The sequence below is a fragment of the Myzus persicae genome, unplaced genomic scaffold (genome assembly GCF_001856785.1).
Source record: "Myzus persicae strain clone G006 unplaced genomic scaffold, MPER_G0061.0, whole genome shotgun sequence".
NCBI classification, from domain to species: Eukaryota; Metazoa; Arthropoda; class Insecta; order Hemiptera; family Aphididae; genus Myzus; species Myzus persicae.
In genome coordinates this window covers 138470-157812 of record NW_019104156.1, presented here as the reverse complement: position 1 = coordinate 157812, position 19343 = coordinate 138470, and the positions used below count along the sequence as shown (strand labels likewise).

General features: G+C 31.8%; 1 protein-coding gene across 1 annotated transcript in view; it reads left to right on the top strand.

The window, feature by feature from the left end:
• The first annotated feature begins 2749 nt into the window (after positions 1–2749).
• The window catches only part of LOC111039420 (shootin-1), a 33862-nt gene continuing 17268 nt past the window's right edge, over positions 2750–19343 (top strand). Inside the window, exon 1 of the mRNA XM_022322939.1 lies at positions 2750–3118. The gene's annotated coding sequence lies outside the window, so the exon portion shown is untranslated. The remainder of the gene's footprint in view (positions 3119–19343) is intronic.

Below are 19343 nucleotides of genomic sequence, written 5' to 3'. Positions count from 1 at the left end.
TCATTATGTGTCCTATGTAGTTATGTAATATACCTACGTTTGACAAATAACCAGGTACGTAAATTACATGTAATAAAATACGTTTCTAATATCAAATAAACGACTCTGCAATAGTTATTACTTATTATAAACGCGTGTACATAATAGGTATTTGAATGCCTAATCTATATGGACTGTATGTAATATTATAAGCTTATAATATTTATTCCGTCAATTGTTATTACTTGTAAACGTGTAATGAGTAATTACCATATTGAATTTCGTTCGAGGGTATAGAGGTGACCTGCAAACAGTCTGGTAGATATTTTGATCTTTTAATATCATGCATATTTCACATTATTTACACATACCTATGTACCCGAAAAAAACCTGTAAAAAAAGGTTGAAATTCAAAACACATTTTATGGTTTCTTCTAATAAACGATTCATTCTAAATCATTTTTTTACGCCCATTATAATTTATTATAATACCCATTAATGAAAAACTATTCTTTTTATATTATATAGATACAAAAACGGTCTTTGTTATAGCCACGAATTCCTGGCGGTCCACGAGTCTATAGGTAGAAATAATCTGGCATTGATATGTATGTGTGTGTGGGTGTGTGTGCTGTTGGAGAGGGGGACTATATCGGAGTGCTGCGGTAATAACTACAGCTGTCTGCATAGACATGTAATACCTATTGTGCTATATATCTACGGTTGTCTGCATTGAATAACTGAAAAGTACAAAACAAATTTTATTTTTATGTGTATAAGGGTGTATGGTTATTATGGTATCTAGAGGCGTATTTACGGGGGGGGGGGGGGGGGGGGGCTGCCGCTCTCCTGACATTTTCAGAAAATCTTAAATTATTTCCATAGTCTATTAAACCATAGATAAAATATAATAGTATATTTAATCTATGATGAAAGTCATCGATGAAATTTGTCTTAAATTTATTAAAGTCGTATCTTAATTTGTTAGTTTCGCGTATCGCTCATGGACAAAACTTTACCACGGGAAAAAGAGTACCGGAAATCATAGATACCTACTAATTTCAAACCTGTCGATAACGATTGCCGAGAGTCACACGCTTTTCTGATAGTTTATCTGAATTATCTTATCAATAACTATGATTTCGTTTACATGTACCATCTAGCACACTAATAATCTTTGTGGGTGTTAACCGTTCATATCCAACGGCGAACTGAGTTCACTTGCGATGTTTATAGTTTATACATTTTGATTAGCCCCCCGAAATAAAATTCTGAATACTCGCGTGAAAGTACCTAATCTGTTTTCTGATTCAAACATAAAGCCAAAACATATTACATAATATAATGATTAATGAATGATGATCATTAAAAACCGTTTGATACAGATATTTTAAAACAGATGTAATACCTAAAGGAATAAAACGCCACTGCGAAAGCCAATGTTGTATACGACGCTGTGTAGGTATCGGTATTCAGATTTCAGTTACTTCATAATAGTATTACGATGTGTACCTATACATACTTCGCCGCATCGTGTAAATAATATCATATCGGACAGTGAACAGTCGTTGTAGTCATCAGTATAGGCACAATAGTGGTCGACGACTCGATGTTTTAATATAGAACGTCCATCGACGAGCCTTGAAACACACGCCGTCGTCATTAAATCAACTACGCGCGATATTCGAATAAGGCGTTAGGAACAAAAGTGAACCAAAAAAAAAAAAATATACATACGGCACGAATATCGGGTGACGCGAAGGTACACGAATATTGGTATACACGATTTAATGATATTATGCCCGACTGCACTAGCGTGTACACATTTAAATTATAATAATGTTCAACGCCCGATACCTGTTGAATATGACTTGGTGTAGTTGGTTGTAAAAATGTAAAGCTCAAAAGACACAAATGGAAAATATAAACCTTATAGTTATAATATTCATAAGTCGTCGCCGCTATAATATTCTGATTCTGAACATCGTTTAAATTTAAACTGTTGTGTATAAACCACGGACTAAGATATAGGATGTATTTACTGATTGGAAACAAGAGCCTTGTCAACGGGCCACAGAAGGTTTGCGAGAGACGTGTCTCACCTATAATCATCAAAATATTAACTAGGATCTGGCTCATAGCTTTTACTTGGTAATTTGTATGCGTTACTCCACCTCTTCCTTACACATGTATCACGAACCCGTCGAATTCTCAACATATCTCCGCTTCCCCGTCACTCACCTGACTTTTGTCGTTTCCAGTCTATTCTCTCTCAAGTCCATGGTATAAGCTAATAAACTACATAATCTATGAGAGATAATGAAACAGTTAAAAAAAAATCTCCTAAAAATGTAACTTATTTTGTTATGTACTCCTGCCCACATACCTGACGATCAAACGAAATAGTAATTCCTGTTTTATATTTTTGTAACGAGTTACAAGTGGCTAGTGGTATAACTCGATTGGTTGCATCTAAAACGGTAACTCGCGCACGACAGTGCCGACGACGGTCACAATAATTCCAAACTCTGAATACTTCATACTTTGTAACAACTAGGTGCACAAATACCTATCTCCGACAATACTTTTATTATTATTGGTATTGTTTATCGGATAAGTGTACAACCACGACGGTGTCGTGCTACAGCGTATTTTAGCGCGCTGTGGTAGTGGAAATGTCGGCAACGACGACCGTGGTGGTGGTGATCGCGCGGTGGCCTTCAACAACGACTTGTTATCAGCGTTGTGGTAGTGTGGTACTTGCGCGCACACGTTATCGCGGTAGGTATGTGCCACATGCGGTTCTGAACGGTCGTAAACAGCGTAGTACATCGCAGTCGTCCGGTGAATGCAGTTCGTGTCACGTTTATTACAATACTGTGTATGTTCGTCGCGTCGAAGTTGTTTGGCGGGTTTTCGATTGTGGGTGTAAGAGAGACGATTCGAAGGAGATTTTCACTAGAACAATAAAATTAAATCGCTGTACGGTCTCCTCGCCGGGTGTGCGTACCGAACGTGGTGGTAGACTCGACCTGCGTCTGGAGAGATGACTCGATGACACCGGATTCTCCGTTGATTACCGCCGCCGAGCAGTGCACAGGATTTATATAGTTACCCACTCGGACGCTGCCACCAACAGGTAATTTGGGTTTTTACCGGAGTCGGGATTATAATTTCGTCGTCGTCGAGCAGAACTACCGCCAATATTACAATTTATCGTAAAATTGTTCGTAGTGCAAAACATGTTGTTTAATATTAAATATTTTACGACGTTATTGTACTGATAACCACGGGGGGGGGGGGTATAAATTCAGGGATTATATCAATGGGGTATAAATGTCTATCGTTGGAATTTCGGTGGTTTTTTATTCTTTTAAACCCGTCACAATATTGCAGGTGTTGAACCTGCGCTCGTTTTGACATCGTCTATGTTTTTTTCGAACAACATTTCTACTTTTTATTCGTCGAAATAGGTATGTTGAAAAATTCTGAAGATACAGTGTAAAGTATTTTCTTTATTATAGTCTTACGATTTCACATTTACACGTACTCGGAAGGTCGACTGTAAACTTTGTCAGTTTTATTTTCTGACCTTTAAATTCTAATAGGTATATGGAAACTGCTCTAGGCCTTGTTTGTGCGACCAAAAAAGCTCAAAAATTCAAAATGGAAAAAATGTTGATAATGTTAGAGAACGCTATAAATAATTATAATAATGGATCTAGATTATGTATACTATATATATCCTTATTAGACTTAGAAGTGAGAATATCTCGAAGAATATCTTTAAATTGTGCAATATAATTGTAGTTCACGTTCAAAATAATATTACCTACTTATAATATAACATGACATGAAACATACCTAGGTACAAATTTTATGATTATTTACAATTATTTGTTATGTTTTTTGACGTAATAGACAATATTACAATTTGTATGATTTGTTCGGACATTATTATTTTTATTTTTAAGTTATGTATATTTTTTGGCATATACGTAAACTTATGACTATTATTTAATGATGATGATTATTATAATAAACAAATTGTTTATTTTGATTTCATATAATATTTATTTTTATACCGTTTGGTTAGTCATTTTATGTTTTCAAGTTGTATACATTTGTTGATACCTATATTACGCGTAATATTTAATGTTGACGAGAATGATATTTTTTCATAATAATTTATTATAATAACCTTTATACTGTTACCTACTTGATTTTTCACTGTCGGAGTTAACACTAAAAAAAGGTACTTTTAGCTGAGTTAACATGTGCCTACCCAGAATACAATATAGGGAAAATCGCCAGTGAGGGGACTTGGTTGACTGTTGTACAAATGTGCTATAAATTATTATATTCAAAAATAATGCATAGGATTTAAGTTGAACTTTTGCACTATGACCACTACAACTGTCGGAGAAATCATAAACCGTTAACACGTTTATAATAGTTGGGTATATTTATAACGATAAATTCAAAAATCAAGAAGTGCCCGGTGGGTTGAAATAATCATGCCAAAAGTGTTAATAAACCATACACATATTGTAATCGCTTGATTTTAAAAACCATAATATACTCTATGAGTACGGGTTGACGACTTACAAAATAACACACCACTTTGATAACTTCTATCTTATTATCTGTATCATTCTATCTACCGGTTCTCAACGTGGTAAATAACTACAGCACTCTATATTCGTTATCGCCGCAGACCATTATCGGCATAATTATACCCTTTTTATACATAGAATAATATCATTTATAGCTAGTCACTAGTCGTGACGACCGATTGAGACAAAAATATCATTTCCTTACCCACTTCAGGTAAACGTTCTTAAGCGCAGACCCCCACGAGTGTCATAGGCGGTCAATTATAAAGCCTAATTATTTTATATTATTTTATGAAACTATAGACAAAATACGCGTAGCGTCATTGTATGTTCGAGTTGTTTTCGTTATTGGTCTTATATTTCTTAGTTACAAATGATTTTTGAAATATATATTTGAGTAAATGATTTTAAACATAACATATTTTATTATATGGTTGTACACAATATTTTTTTATGAAGACCGTAAATTACACCTACCAATAAAAAAAACAAGTTATAACATTTGAAATGAATTTAAAAAACCAACTTCGAATTTGTACATATTTTCCTAGAAGATCTCCTAATGAGGAGAGCCCTTGACAATGATGTCCCGAAAAACGGAAACCTATCTGACTACCCATATACTACCCAAATTATTCTATCCTGCTATAGTTGTGATACATCCACCCACTATGTGCAACATATATCCTTACCAACTATATTTTTGCAACAATATGCAATTACAATTATAATCACCTATTCATTATCATGAGTGTACTATTCATATAAGCTAGATATATTGTTTACCTAATGCACCGGCTGACGCGTACGTAAGGATCACGGGGGCGCGTTGTCATGATCGTATAATAATGCACAGACCGCGCCACCGGTCGAGAACGCATTAAAAACTGCCGCTTTGAACTCTGTGATCACTTTAAACTTTATAAATCGAAATATCATGTACGAGGCGAAGTACGTGTACAGTTTGTGTGAACGTTTATAGTGTTAAAACGTTACTATACACTATATCACTAAAGTCTCTATCCCCGACGAGAAAAAATAATAAAAGGATTTGTGCACGGACAGAGAAGCCAATAATCTGCGTGTCACAAGGCGGTAATAAAACCTATGTGCACTAATGTAGACAGTACCTACTATTATTTATTATGTAAATAATGGTGTGGCAATAGCATTTTCTCGTAGTATAATGCCCCGTTTCATGCACAAAGGTTTTTTTTTATAATAATTTATATGGTTATGTGTTGAATGCTTGAATGCTATGCAGCAGACAATATCAGAATATTGTGTATGAATTTAAAACCTTATCGCTCAAAACAAAAACAATTTTTTCCACCACGACATAATAATACTAAGTAATACTATGACATCGTCAGAAACGCGTTAAATAGTATCGCTTATCGTTACCGTAATTTTTTAATTCCGTTCTGACGAATTTTCTGCAAATATTATAGTCAGCTATCAGACGTTCTCATCCGGTTTGTACGCAGCCATGATGCATTTTCTATTGACCATATTATTTTAAACAAACTATTTTGTTTGTTTTTATTACATACTATTATAGTAAATAATTACACATATCGTCACATCGGTAAGTTTTTAACAGGGCTATTAAATTAAAATTGAGGGTAAAAAAGTAAAAAATCTCAAGTACGCAGTTACCTGTGTATCATGATAAAAATACTGTATTTTTACAAGAATTATTTATTTCTGGGTATGTTATGTGAATGCGTGTTACGTTAAAATACATCACCCACTCTTCGGACATTTTATTTAACTAGTGGTGGAAAGCAAACGTTAAGATTATTCATGGAAAGGAGAGAGGACGAGTATTTGTTTATAACTACTACTGCAGTATAGGAAATTAAAGGTTATGCAAGTTGCTATTTTCCGTTCTGCAAATAATAATTAAGAATTTTTATTTTTATTATAATAGACTGGGTGCAATTTTACGATCGTGTCTTTTGCTTTTGATTTAAAAAAATTTTTTTATTGGACGTGATGAAGTTTTATTACTAATTTTTACGATTGCGGTCGTGTTAATTATAAGGTTACCAATTGCTGCTCTCTCCCTCATGAACACTCATAAGTTGTCTCTCTGCGTTCGCTGCTTACTCTCTCTGATATCGGATATAATCGTCTATACAATAATATATTATATACCTAATTCAATCTTTTTTCAACATGACGTATTAGTATGTTACATATCAATAATTTGATATCTAATAATTGAAATAATATGAAATGTGTCAAAACCTAAAATGACTAAACCGATGAGCATGTACATCCGGAATTCCCTGCACTGTTGACCTAATAAAAAAGTAGCCATTGATAATACATTATACTATGTTATAGTTGTACCTATTATACCTATAATATACATAAGTAACAACTAATAACATACGGCCACCTTTATCTGGAGCGATTTTAAATTTCACCAAAATACCGGTTACATAAAATGGTAATGAAAATGTCTAATGTCAAGTCCACCAGTTTTATTTTCTTATCTGTAATCTCCATAATATGGACACTCTGTCTATTGTAATATTGTAAATTACAACCCCTATAAATTTTATTATTACTACCAGATTTTTAATTTTTATTTTTATTATATTTGTAGGCATACCTACCATACATAATATTTATTAAGCGTATTTAATGTTTAATTTATAGATGATTATAATATTATATAAATAATGTTTTATTTTTATTTTTATAATCATTCTGTATTGTTGATTTGGTTTAAATACTTTTTGTTAAAGCACGGTATTTGTATACTCGTACGTATTTCAGATTTTTACCCTTAATTTTATTTCAAATACAAAAAAGGATATTTTTGTTAAATAGATACATGTGACGGAGTTTACAGTCGTCCCTCCTCAATTATTAAAAAAATAAAATAAGAGTTAAATACCATGTATAATACCTAGTAGTCGTAGTCTACCGAAGTAGACTCAAATGATATTGTAAAAATATTAATTGAACGACAATTTCGTATAATATGTGTAGGTACCTATCATGTCCATGTGTGAATAAGATTTTAATGCCATTAAATTGCGTACATGCGGGACGCGTAGTTAGAAAATTTGAAGAGTATAATGTAATATACAGTATATACTATGTAGGTACCAGTCGTTTTTGGAAAAAGGCTTTAAGAATAAAAAAATGTATCGCAAAACTCTGAATAAACTATGTATAATAAATTATATTATACATTTGAACTGTATACAGTATGTATAGAAAAATAACTATTATCCTCCACAATAATCTATAAGCATAACAAATTATTGAAGTTTTGTAATAACTACTTATGTACCTAAAATAAAATCAATAAATAGGAAAGAAGTTTTTTTTAAAGTTCTGTTATAAATAATAATATAATATTTTTGACCCGCAATTATCCATGTATAACTCGGTACCTGCCGAAGAAATAACACTATTTATAATAACACTTATATTTACTATAAATCTCAATATCACGATTTATTAAAAAAAAATAGCCATTCAAAATTATATGTCACGGTGTAGCTGGAGAGGTACTATTCCACGGTTAGATTCTGTCACTGTTCGTAACTGGGCCAGGTTTTAACTGCAGTTAATTCGACAGCAATCCGCAAGTGCATTAACACATCGATTGCCGTGTCCGATGGCTGATATTCCCACGAATTTCTGTTAATTATCGTGTTTAATAATATGCAATTGGTTTAGATATGTACGTATTTAAATTATAATAAATTATATTATATGAACCGTCATCGCTATAAACACGTCCACGGAATACGTTATTAGGTATCTACGTTTAATAATGATTATATCACTGCAGTTGTCGAACATGCCAATTTTCACGAACTAGATTCGTAAAAAACCGACAAACCGCATTTTAGTGACTCACGCGCCCGAATGACTCATATAATACGATCGGGGAAGTGTTTAGCATACCTAATGATGAATATGTATATAACAATAATAGTAAAGTATTAGGTGCGCGTCTGGACCAAAACTGTTCGTGTCTGGTTATTATCATCGTACTCGGTTATTGATGCGGCGGTGGCGGAACTGGTTTCTTTTACCAGGTGTTCAGTCGTAAAAACATTTATTTACATTTTTTCAAAAAATAAAATCTCCCTGCGGCTACATCGCTAGTGCGAATAGAAGAATCAATTATTTTAACTCGATTTTCTGAAAAGTAATACACGTTTTATAACATGTAATGGCGTGTTTTCACTACTGCGGCGGACGTGTATTATCGGAAAAATATGTTTTTCCCCTACGGCCTACACATATAGTATGATATGTACAGATTGGCGACTACCGACGATTGTACTACCCCCGAAGCGATGTACAAGGAAAACATTTAAATATCAGCTATACTAAGCTCCGCGTATATAATAATATATTGGTATATTATTAAAAATATATTTTGAGTTCGACACGGACGTTCCGGTATTTTATTTTATAGGTGAAATATACCGAACTTTCTACGTTTATGTCTAGCTAAAGATAATATTATTATTATGATGAACAGCTAAACGTACGTTAAAAAATGTTGACCCCCGCGGCTTCTGCTGATCGGTTTTTCGCTATAAGGTTACACGGTTTCGAATGATCTCAGCAAAAACTATGTAATAAATTGTTTATGTTAAATAGTATTTAAATTTTAAGATGTCAAGCAATTTATACTTATCATGATGTTTCTAGTTGTTTTTCTATAGTTAATAGATTTGTATACATGTATGTACAATATTGTACATAATACAGTAATACACGCTTAGAGACGGAATCACGAATTTAAAGCCTTGCGAAAGTCCAATAGTTTCCATCGATGGTGGAGTATAATGTATATCTACTATCTCTTATAGTTTGTTAATATTATGGTATTTTATTTATTTTTGATATCGAAGTGAGTTGAGAATGCAATCTGATTGCGAGTTATGTATGGGTACAGCCGTCCAGGTAACGTGTGGTTTAAAACGAAAAAACTTAAAATATCTTTGACTTTTCGCAAAACTCCATTTTTTATGACAACTCTATACGGATTTATACATGCTGATATAGAACATGGATGATTTATGGAAGCAATCGTAATGGTTATACAATTGGTGAACGGTAAATATCTTGCAGTATAGATTATAAACATGTCATGGTCATTTGATTCAAAATTATAACCTTTTGGTTTTCGTTCGGAATTTCAATTCGTTATTTCATAAGATAATTTTCAATGTTTACATATAATTATTTCGCATCACTGTGAATGATGTAATATGTACAAAACCAAATACAAAACTCGTATATGTACACGCTTTAGGTATCATATGCATATTTCACAGAGAATACGAAATAACTATTGACACAATAACGATTACCTACGATTATCGCATAAAAGTAGTTAAAACTGCAAGAAAATAGGAACCACTTTATTGTTTTATAATAAAATCGATATATTTGCGTATATTATCTTATATTATTACTTTGAATCGTTTACACGCGTTTGGCCCCGAACGAAATAGGAATACTAATAGTTTGGTTTTCAAATGTACCTATGTATTGCACAGGTTAGGTCCCACTTTGATGTTTATGATTATAATATTGTAGCGTAGTTAGTAAATACAGCTTCTGGGCGTATCTCGCACGCATTGTACCTACGTACAGTACTTAATCATAATATATTATACTAGGCACCCGCAGTTTAAAAAAAAACAGTGCTCGCTAATAGAATTGCGTTACAAAAGTCTATTGTCCTAAGGATTTCTCTGTCCTGTTAATCCTAAACGCGCACAATGTACTTATAACGACAGAGTTTCTATAATGATATATTATTATATTATGATGTGTGAAATTATCTTCATTTATGAAAAATAAATAAATAATACTATATGATACTAATGATACCTACTCATGAGTGTAAATGATAATATCTAAATCTAGACACGCAGGATTAGGAATTATTATATACTTTAATAATATTAAGAAGGACAATATAAGAACATAATAAAAATTTGAGCTAAGTGCAAAGTATGCATTCAGATTTGCATTATTGAGTTTAAGATTATACAAAGTCATAAGAGATTGTTTCTAGCTTTATTAAACTAAGTGTAATATACTCTGTATTAAAGTTACTTTTGGTTTTTGAATTTATACATTAACTAATTCATTTTAATGATGAGTAATTTTTTGTACCACAATCTATTGTGAACTAAATTTGTTATTTTTGTTAATTATAGAATTGTTATAGCTGGTAGTCGAAATAATTTTATTTAGTACATAATATAATATAATATTATTATTATTATAGTTGAAATAACAAAAATACTTTTATCCCGACTTACTGTCCCAAACTCCCAACTCCTGCGTTATACTTTGCACATACTGCAGCTATAGTTACATAGTAAGTCGAGAATATCGATTTGGAGCATCGCAGTTATAGGGGGTTATAAAAAATTGCTGTACCCGCAGAAAATGTACGATCGAAATATTATTACGCGTATGTGGTATGCAATTTACCTCCGCGGAAATAATACCTCTTATGTAAGGCCTTCCGCTTCTAACAATATATTATAATATTATGCAAATTTATGTAGGTATTATAACGATTTATAATCGTAATGTATGTATAATTATATTCTAATGATCTTTCGAGTGTAATTAATGCTTAATGACAATGTATATAACCTACCGAATGATCGTATTTTCAAACGACAATTCGTTAAGTATAATTGATTTTATTAATATTTGTACGTTTTAGATTTTATAAAACACAGTAATGACTAATGAGGTTAACGTTCGTGAGTCACTTTATTGTATACGGTGCAACAAGTGTTAAATAATACATTATCGGTATATTTATAATATTATATATTACATTACCTATAGTGAATATAATATATCTGAAATCATAAGATTTTAACACAATTTGTTAACCACGTTACTAGTACTTACTTACCTAACTATATTGAATATCAAATGTTTCTATATCATTTGAACATTTTATAGGTAGATGAAATAAAGTATAATATATATTAAATGTAATACTATACAATATATGTATTAGTGATCGAGATAAATAAAAATCATCCTTTACGAGGTTCTTTGTAATACGTTTTTGTAAAGAATTATTGTGTCTGTTATTATTAATTCAATAAAATGCATTTTTTTTTAAATAAGCAGCTTAATAGTATGAAGTTGTAACTGACAAAATCATATAAATACGAGTATTGTTAAAACTGTTGGCAGAAAATAAAATAATTATAATCTGTTGACTCATAGTTCATTGTAATCTGCGTATAGTATGATACAAATATAAAAACACGGATATTTTTAAAGTTTAAACACTCCAAAGACGTCATTTACGTAATAAGTATTGTCTGAATAAAAACAAAACTATAATAATAATATATCGGTTACGTTCTTTGCAAAACAGTAGAAATTATAAATAATATATATTTTGTATATTATATATTCTTGCAGACAGATTATATGTGTTAATTATATGTTTATATATCTATATAGTTCAACTTATACATTATCCAAGTACATTTTTGATTTGTTTTTTACTTTAATCTGTTGACATACATGTGTAGTTTAAAAAGTACGATCTAAATATTTTTGTAGGTAGTTATAAATAAAGGAATTTTTAGATAATTATCGATAATAATCTACTTGATGGAATGCGTTATTGTGGATTTTTCGGAGCGTGTGACTATATGACGTATGACGAACATACTTAAGCAATAATCATACCAAAAACACATTATTTGATGTTTGTTATGATTATAATTTAGATTATTGACAAAGTTTGGAAAGTCTGTCACAAGAACGAAGATAATACAGTAATATCGCTCACAATAAATGCTTTATGTTTAACATAGTTACACCAACATTTGTGTCACCGGCACGTAAATAAACCAACAATTAATGATATAAATCGCCTTACGACGCGTACATTGGGCATTATTTTACCTAGGATTTCTTTGAGTGCTCCAAACTAAGATACTTATACTCATAATATAATATTTAAGATGTAAATACAATAAATTTTCTTTATAATGGGCGTAGAAGCATATAAAGCTGTGTATTTCATCTACAGGCTACATAATATGTAATCTGCAAATTATGTGTATGACTTTGTGCATCTACACGAATCAAAAGCAGTTTTTGGGATGCGTTCATCTCGATCATTTTTAAAATTTAAGGGTGGTCGGGTCACCGAATAGACCCTATTTGTGGTTGGCCATTGGGTGCTGAATTTGAAAGCAAAAAACAATAACCAAATATATCAGTAGGTATCTACCTAAACTTGTAAGAATTATAAGTGTTGATTGAAATCACTTTTTGTTTTTAATGAATATTAGAAAAGGTGATGGATTCGAGATTATTCGTGGGTTATTTTAGGTTTGTTGTGCCACTGAACACTTGCCATGTAATGTAGTACAAACACTCACGGGAACGGCGACACTTGGTTGTAGAGACCCGTGACCGGAATTTCGTCACACTGAACAACACGTTATACGTACGAACTCGCGAACTCTTATAACTATAGTATACAATATTACGAAAACTCAAAAATAGCGTGATTGAGATATTGGAGAAGGACCCAACAATATGGGAAAATACCAAGGTTACAGACTCGACGCGAGTAGAAGGTCGGGGGTTGCCTCGACTGTGTTTACCGCGCTTGAACCAGGTTCACTTGTAGAATCTCACTGAATTTCGCAGATGAATTCGTTCGAAAATTCTATGGTTTTACATGTGGCTCCTTCGTACGCAGTTGAGCACAGTTAGCTCAGCCAAAGTGACCGCCATCCTCTCATTGTGTGTGGAGGCGAACGGTAAACCGCAATATTTTCTGTTGGTCGTCAAGTTTTACCACAATAACAATGGTTATCGTCGCTGTCCATTTTCTCCCGGTCCGGTTCACCACGGTTTTCAATCGAATCATTTTTGCGTAACTATCTGTGAGTGCTAATATTGTATAATATAGTGATGGTAATATAGATGTGTGGTGTTAAAAAATGTCGGCAAGACGTGTCTTCTGAAATGAACATCATCCTTATTATTATTACTTATCACCCGACGAAACGTACCTGAAACGCATTACCCTTTCCCCGAGTATTTCGTGCTGGGAGACTAGTAAAAATAGTAGGATAGGAATTTAATATCGATTGGTTGGGGTGGAGGAGGGGGGCTATCATAATAATTACATATTGTAGGTATAGTATAATAATTTAATAGCTATATTTTGTATAATACATTTATATACTTTCCAAGAGGGTATGCATAAGTGACATTTATTATTCACGAGTTCTTTTTAGAAAATAAAAATAGCGAAAATTTCATACTTTCTTACGAAGCTTATTTAAAATTTATTATTGTATTTACACACAATGTTTAATATTGTTATACATACCAACCTAGGTTTAGAAAATATAAATAAAATCTTGAACCTAAATAGTCACGTGTCATATCAATAAAATTGTGCAGTATCGTGAATTCGTAATATTCATTGCACGCATATTATAGCTATGCATATCCTAAAATAAACACTATAGTTATAATTGTATGCTATTATACTTTAATTAAGATCACTTCTAAGACGTTCTACACAATAAATAACAACATAAATCAGACCTATTTTCGTAAGTACTTATAGAAATCTTTAAAATCAGCTTAAATATTATCAAAATACTTAACCTTTAATTGTTTACAGTGTAGTCATCAACAAATTTCTGCACGATGTTTTAACTGCATCTGCAGATACTCTACGCACGACCACACATGCTACATATTATTATTTTATGCGTTTGAATACAGTGTTTAGATTTTTTTAGATTAGTTTTCAGATTATAAACATATAGTATTTCATATTTTCATCTCTTATCTCGCCGATAATTACGAATGAAAGGTTATATAAGCAGCCGGTTCCATTTTATTTCCCCTCAATGAACGAATAATGATTTTAATATTACACCAATTAATATTACCTTGGAGTTATGGAGTGTCAAACAACGTAATAAAATATATTCACTAACGTACATGCTATATAGTCATAATTATTTTAAAAGCGGAGCATTTTAATATTATAAAATATATACTCTGACTTCTTAGAAGCATAATATATGACCTGGCTACGGTTCTATAACGATAAGTTCTAGACAATTGTAGGTGTATTAAAAAAAATACCAAATGTTCGTCAACATCATGGTAACAGAGCTTCTACATTTTTATAACTTATGAACGTATAAGTATTGTAACGAACATCCGGAGAGTTAGTGAGTATAATATTGCGCTGAAGTAAATAGTAGATACTTGTTTGCGCGCGTCGTGCACGTCGTCCTAGAGCAGGTTTCCCGGTTGTTCCTTTCCCACCCCAATACACGTTCATTCGTCTGGCCGACTACTTTGTTCCCAACGTTGTGGTAATTTAAATTGTGGTTTGATATTGTGTCGTAATTCGTTGATTAATTTTTTGTTGAATAAGTAGTGTTGCAAAAAAGAAAAAAATGTTTTAGTTTAAAAAAAAACCAGAATTTGTCGGTTAATAATAGTTTTAATTGTTTTAAAAATATTTTATAGTGAGAGAGACGTGTAGGGATATATCAATAAATAATAATTATACCTATTAATAATATCATTTAGAAATGAAAACATTCTCTTTGCGAGTATTATGCATACCATAGATTGGGTGATTATGTAAACTAGGCCTTTCTATTTTTCTGTTGGTATAAATTGTACACGTAGACTCGGGCACTCAGCCGCCAATTTTCTAAGCAATTTGAATTTTTGTTTTATATATATACTTTTATTTATACCTAGGTAGTTACAAGATGTCTGCTATTTTTATTTTTGAGAAATGTTTTAGGATTAGATACCTATACATCCCAGAGAATGCTATTCTCATCGTCCACCAAAAGTGTTTGGTTTTTTTTCAATTTAATTTAATTCATGAAACTGTAAATAAGTACACTATATTACATAATATTATATAATTATTATATTTATAAAAACAATGTAATATTATTGTAATATTGCAATACTCTTAATCTGTACTCAAAATGTATTCGATCGTATCCGAGTATGTGCAGAGTATCCCAAGTATTTCCAACCCTCGTCATCGACTATTGATAGACTTGTTTCTTTAAAAAGCTTGAAGATAAAAAAAACAAAATGTCCTTTTAATCGTCATATTATAGTATAGCAAGCTTCTATATATAGTCATCTGTATTTTTTATAATGTTATATTATTTGTATATAATACGTTGGCAAATATATTGTATATTACCTACGTTACATTTATGTATATATATAGAATAGACATGTTAACTTATCTGCACGGATCCTATAGACTAAAGAGTAGGTATAAAGAGTATATTATAAATAATATATATAATTTATATACATATATATGTAAAGATAACTCATCGCTCTTGAATAATGTATAAAAAATGTCGCTCGACCATTTTACTTTCAATACAATTTTATTTTATACATTTTAATATATGCAAAACCCATTAGCCACAAAGCAACATTTGCATCGACAACGGCCAAGATATTCGATCTCGAGTTTACCTATGTATATTATATGTATATTATTATAAAGAACAATGCGTGATTTATGCTCATCGATAACGATCAAACGTACCTTAAGTATATGTTATTATCTCTGCTGTACTGCATTGCTCACGTCTTTGTCGCATCTAAATTTTGAAGCTTGACCATTGAGGGAGGGGGATTAAAATTTTTTAAATTTATATAATAGGGGCGGTTTTTCTCAACCTCGCTCCTACATTAAGCAACTTCTTGATTTTTTTATTTAGTAATCTTCATTTTTTTTAATGTTAATTTGACAATTTGTGATCTTAGATACAATTTTAAATACCTAGGTAAGTAAAAAACCAAAGCCAAAATCTGAGGGGGGAGGCCTATAAAATTCTATTGAATGGACGCGTTATAACTGTGTATACTCTATGTAGCTTCGTATAGTAGCTTCCTCGTCTAGTATAAGTAATAGCGACGAATGTCCCCGATCCCGAATAAATTATTATATTTTAATTTCGTACTATGAACATATAAACTATAAAAATGCGTTAAATAAAGTAAATATACGATTTAATATGATGCGGTACTATAGTGGATAATGAGTGGTTGGCAAATCCTATAAGCCTGCAAGCACCACTTAATGTAGCATAATGATTATAATAATAATAATAAATAATAATAACAATTATCATTATTATGTCAATGCGGTGTTACCAATTATTTCCGGACTTCATTTCAAACATCTCGTCAGCACATGGTCTGAAATATAATCTCGAAATTGAACACAAGTGATAAAAATGCACTGATAGACATAAACCCAACGGAAGCAAATTAATATCATGATAGTGGTGCACTATCACAGCAATCATTGAGTACTGTGGGTCTGTGCCCTGTGGGTTTCAGTGGCGCTCCTAATGGAAATGCATCCAATACTAAATAATAGGTACATTTAGTCTTATTCAATATCGAATGTAGGGATCTAGAACCTACTAACACTTTTTAATCAATTCTTATACTAACTGACATCAATACTTCACTATACAGTTGCTGCAGTATAAGGTTACTAGATAGTTCTAAAGATATTTTATTTTATGTGCATATAGGCACGTACATAGTAGAACGATTCAATTATATTATTAAATATATTATAAGTACACGTAATTTAGAATTGAAAATCAACTTCCATTTACATTATAGTCGTTTGTCAAAATAATAATACAAATTAAAGTAAAATGTATTGATGTCTTTCTCATTTTCCATTTTTATTATTGGGAAATCATCAATAACTTAGCTGACTAAACCAATGTACCCAACCTAACATAACCAATAACCATCTTGGTAGTGTTGTATATACCTACGACTCGGGTGCGGCTGATATGCGTATGATATTATAACTGCTAATTGTTGAGTAGAAATTTTTTAAATAAATGAACAGCGATATAATCTTGTAGAATAATACGCGCTTTTCTACGGTTCGGGTACCTATATTTATATAACCGGTGTGAGAAATCCAACGTTTTCTTCCAGTCGTGGGAGTTCGCTACGCGATCGAAGTATCATTGTTGCTTACGCGGGCCAAAAGAACGTTTACGGCCAAAGCGGAAGTGTCGTGGGCCGGGACCGGGAGGCAGGAAATGATGGGATCCTTCGTTCTCGAAATAGACGTCGAAAAATACCCTCCGACTCAGGACGGAGCTCCTCGCGTGGGGGCCGCAATCGAGTTATTGCCCGTCGCGCGCGCGCACACATTGTCATAGTAATAAACTGCAGCAGTCGGCTCAATGTGCAGTATTATAATATTGTAGGTACTAATATAGCCTTTCGTCCTCAACCCCTGTGTATACACACTTCGAATTAATGGTACGGCCAGAGAGTAGAAACGGATCGAGACGAAATGTTACCTTTATAGCATCAGCCATTAAGTATAGCTAGTATGAGTCTTGTCTAGTCACATGTTGTTAAAATACGGCATTTAACTTAATTTTAGCTTATAAGTGTATAGAACTGATGCTGTGTATGGCATAATACATTTTTGTATTAGACTGTATTATTAACATTTTATACGGTATAATAATCAAATTCCTTTATTAAAAGAAATGCAAATTTGAAATTACTTACAAAACGTATACTTAATTACTTAAGTATTTCCAGTTTGAAAATTGAATCTTATTAATAAAGTCGGGGAATTACAAAAAATAAAAAATGATGTCAATATGCAATGATTAATGATTGATGAAGTAATTAATAACAATTTTTGAATAATTTTTTTTAACATAGATATCTATGTTTTTGGGCTGCAGAGTAAATTTTTATTTTAAACTGATTTTTGTAACGCCTTGCTTATTGCCATAGAAACGAAAATTAACAATAAAAAAAATTAGTTAAATTAAATTCCTAATACAATTTAGCATGTTACAAGATATTTGGCCACTTTACCTAAAAATGTATCTTTAATTTCTCAATAATTGTCCTTACAGATGAAAAATATCTCGTAACTACTTATAATATTTATATATATATATTTTACAGTATTGTATAAAATAATCCTATACAACATGTATACTACCATGTACAACTATATATAAACGAACGTTTTTGAGCACCTCCACGAACCACTCGTAGTTGTTCTTGTTTTGTTTTGTCTTCACCTTGTCGTTTCCAGGCCATATATAGTATATAATACAACTATGTAATATCTTATGTTCCTTATATCTGTCTCTCTGTCTCTCTGTCTCTCTTGATTTTTCTTCAACGAGTTTGACTGCACATTATAAGAGGCCGTCACAGAAGAAAAAAATTCACCGTCAAAGTATGCTTTTTTTTGTTCAGTACTTATAGTACTATAGTACTCAGGCTTCGTTAATCGTAGTAACATGGTATAGATATGATAAGTTGTACTAAACATTTTTGAATTAAATTTTCTGACCAATTTTATATGCATTTTAAGTTTAAGTACACTATTTCAATGATTTGTGCTAAAATCGTGTTTTAATAGTTCATAAATGCGGTTTTTTACAACATTCGCATATAGTAATGAATATAATATATAAATATTTACAATAGTTGGGACTTGGGAGGATTCCAAATATTATTGATATAATCTGTGGCGTAACAAGACGTGTTTGTGTTTTATATTTCCTTATAACAGTTGGCCTCCGTTTTCAATTTGAACTACAACTGTAAGAAACATATTGAAGTCATCGACAATTATTTGGAAAT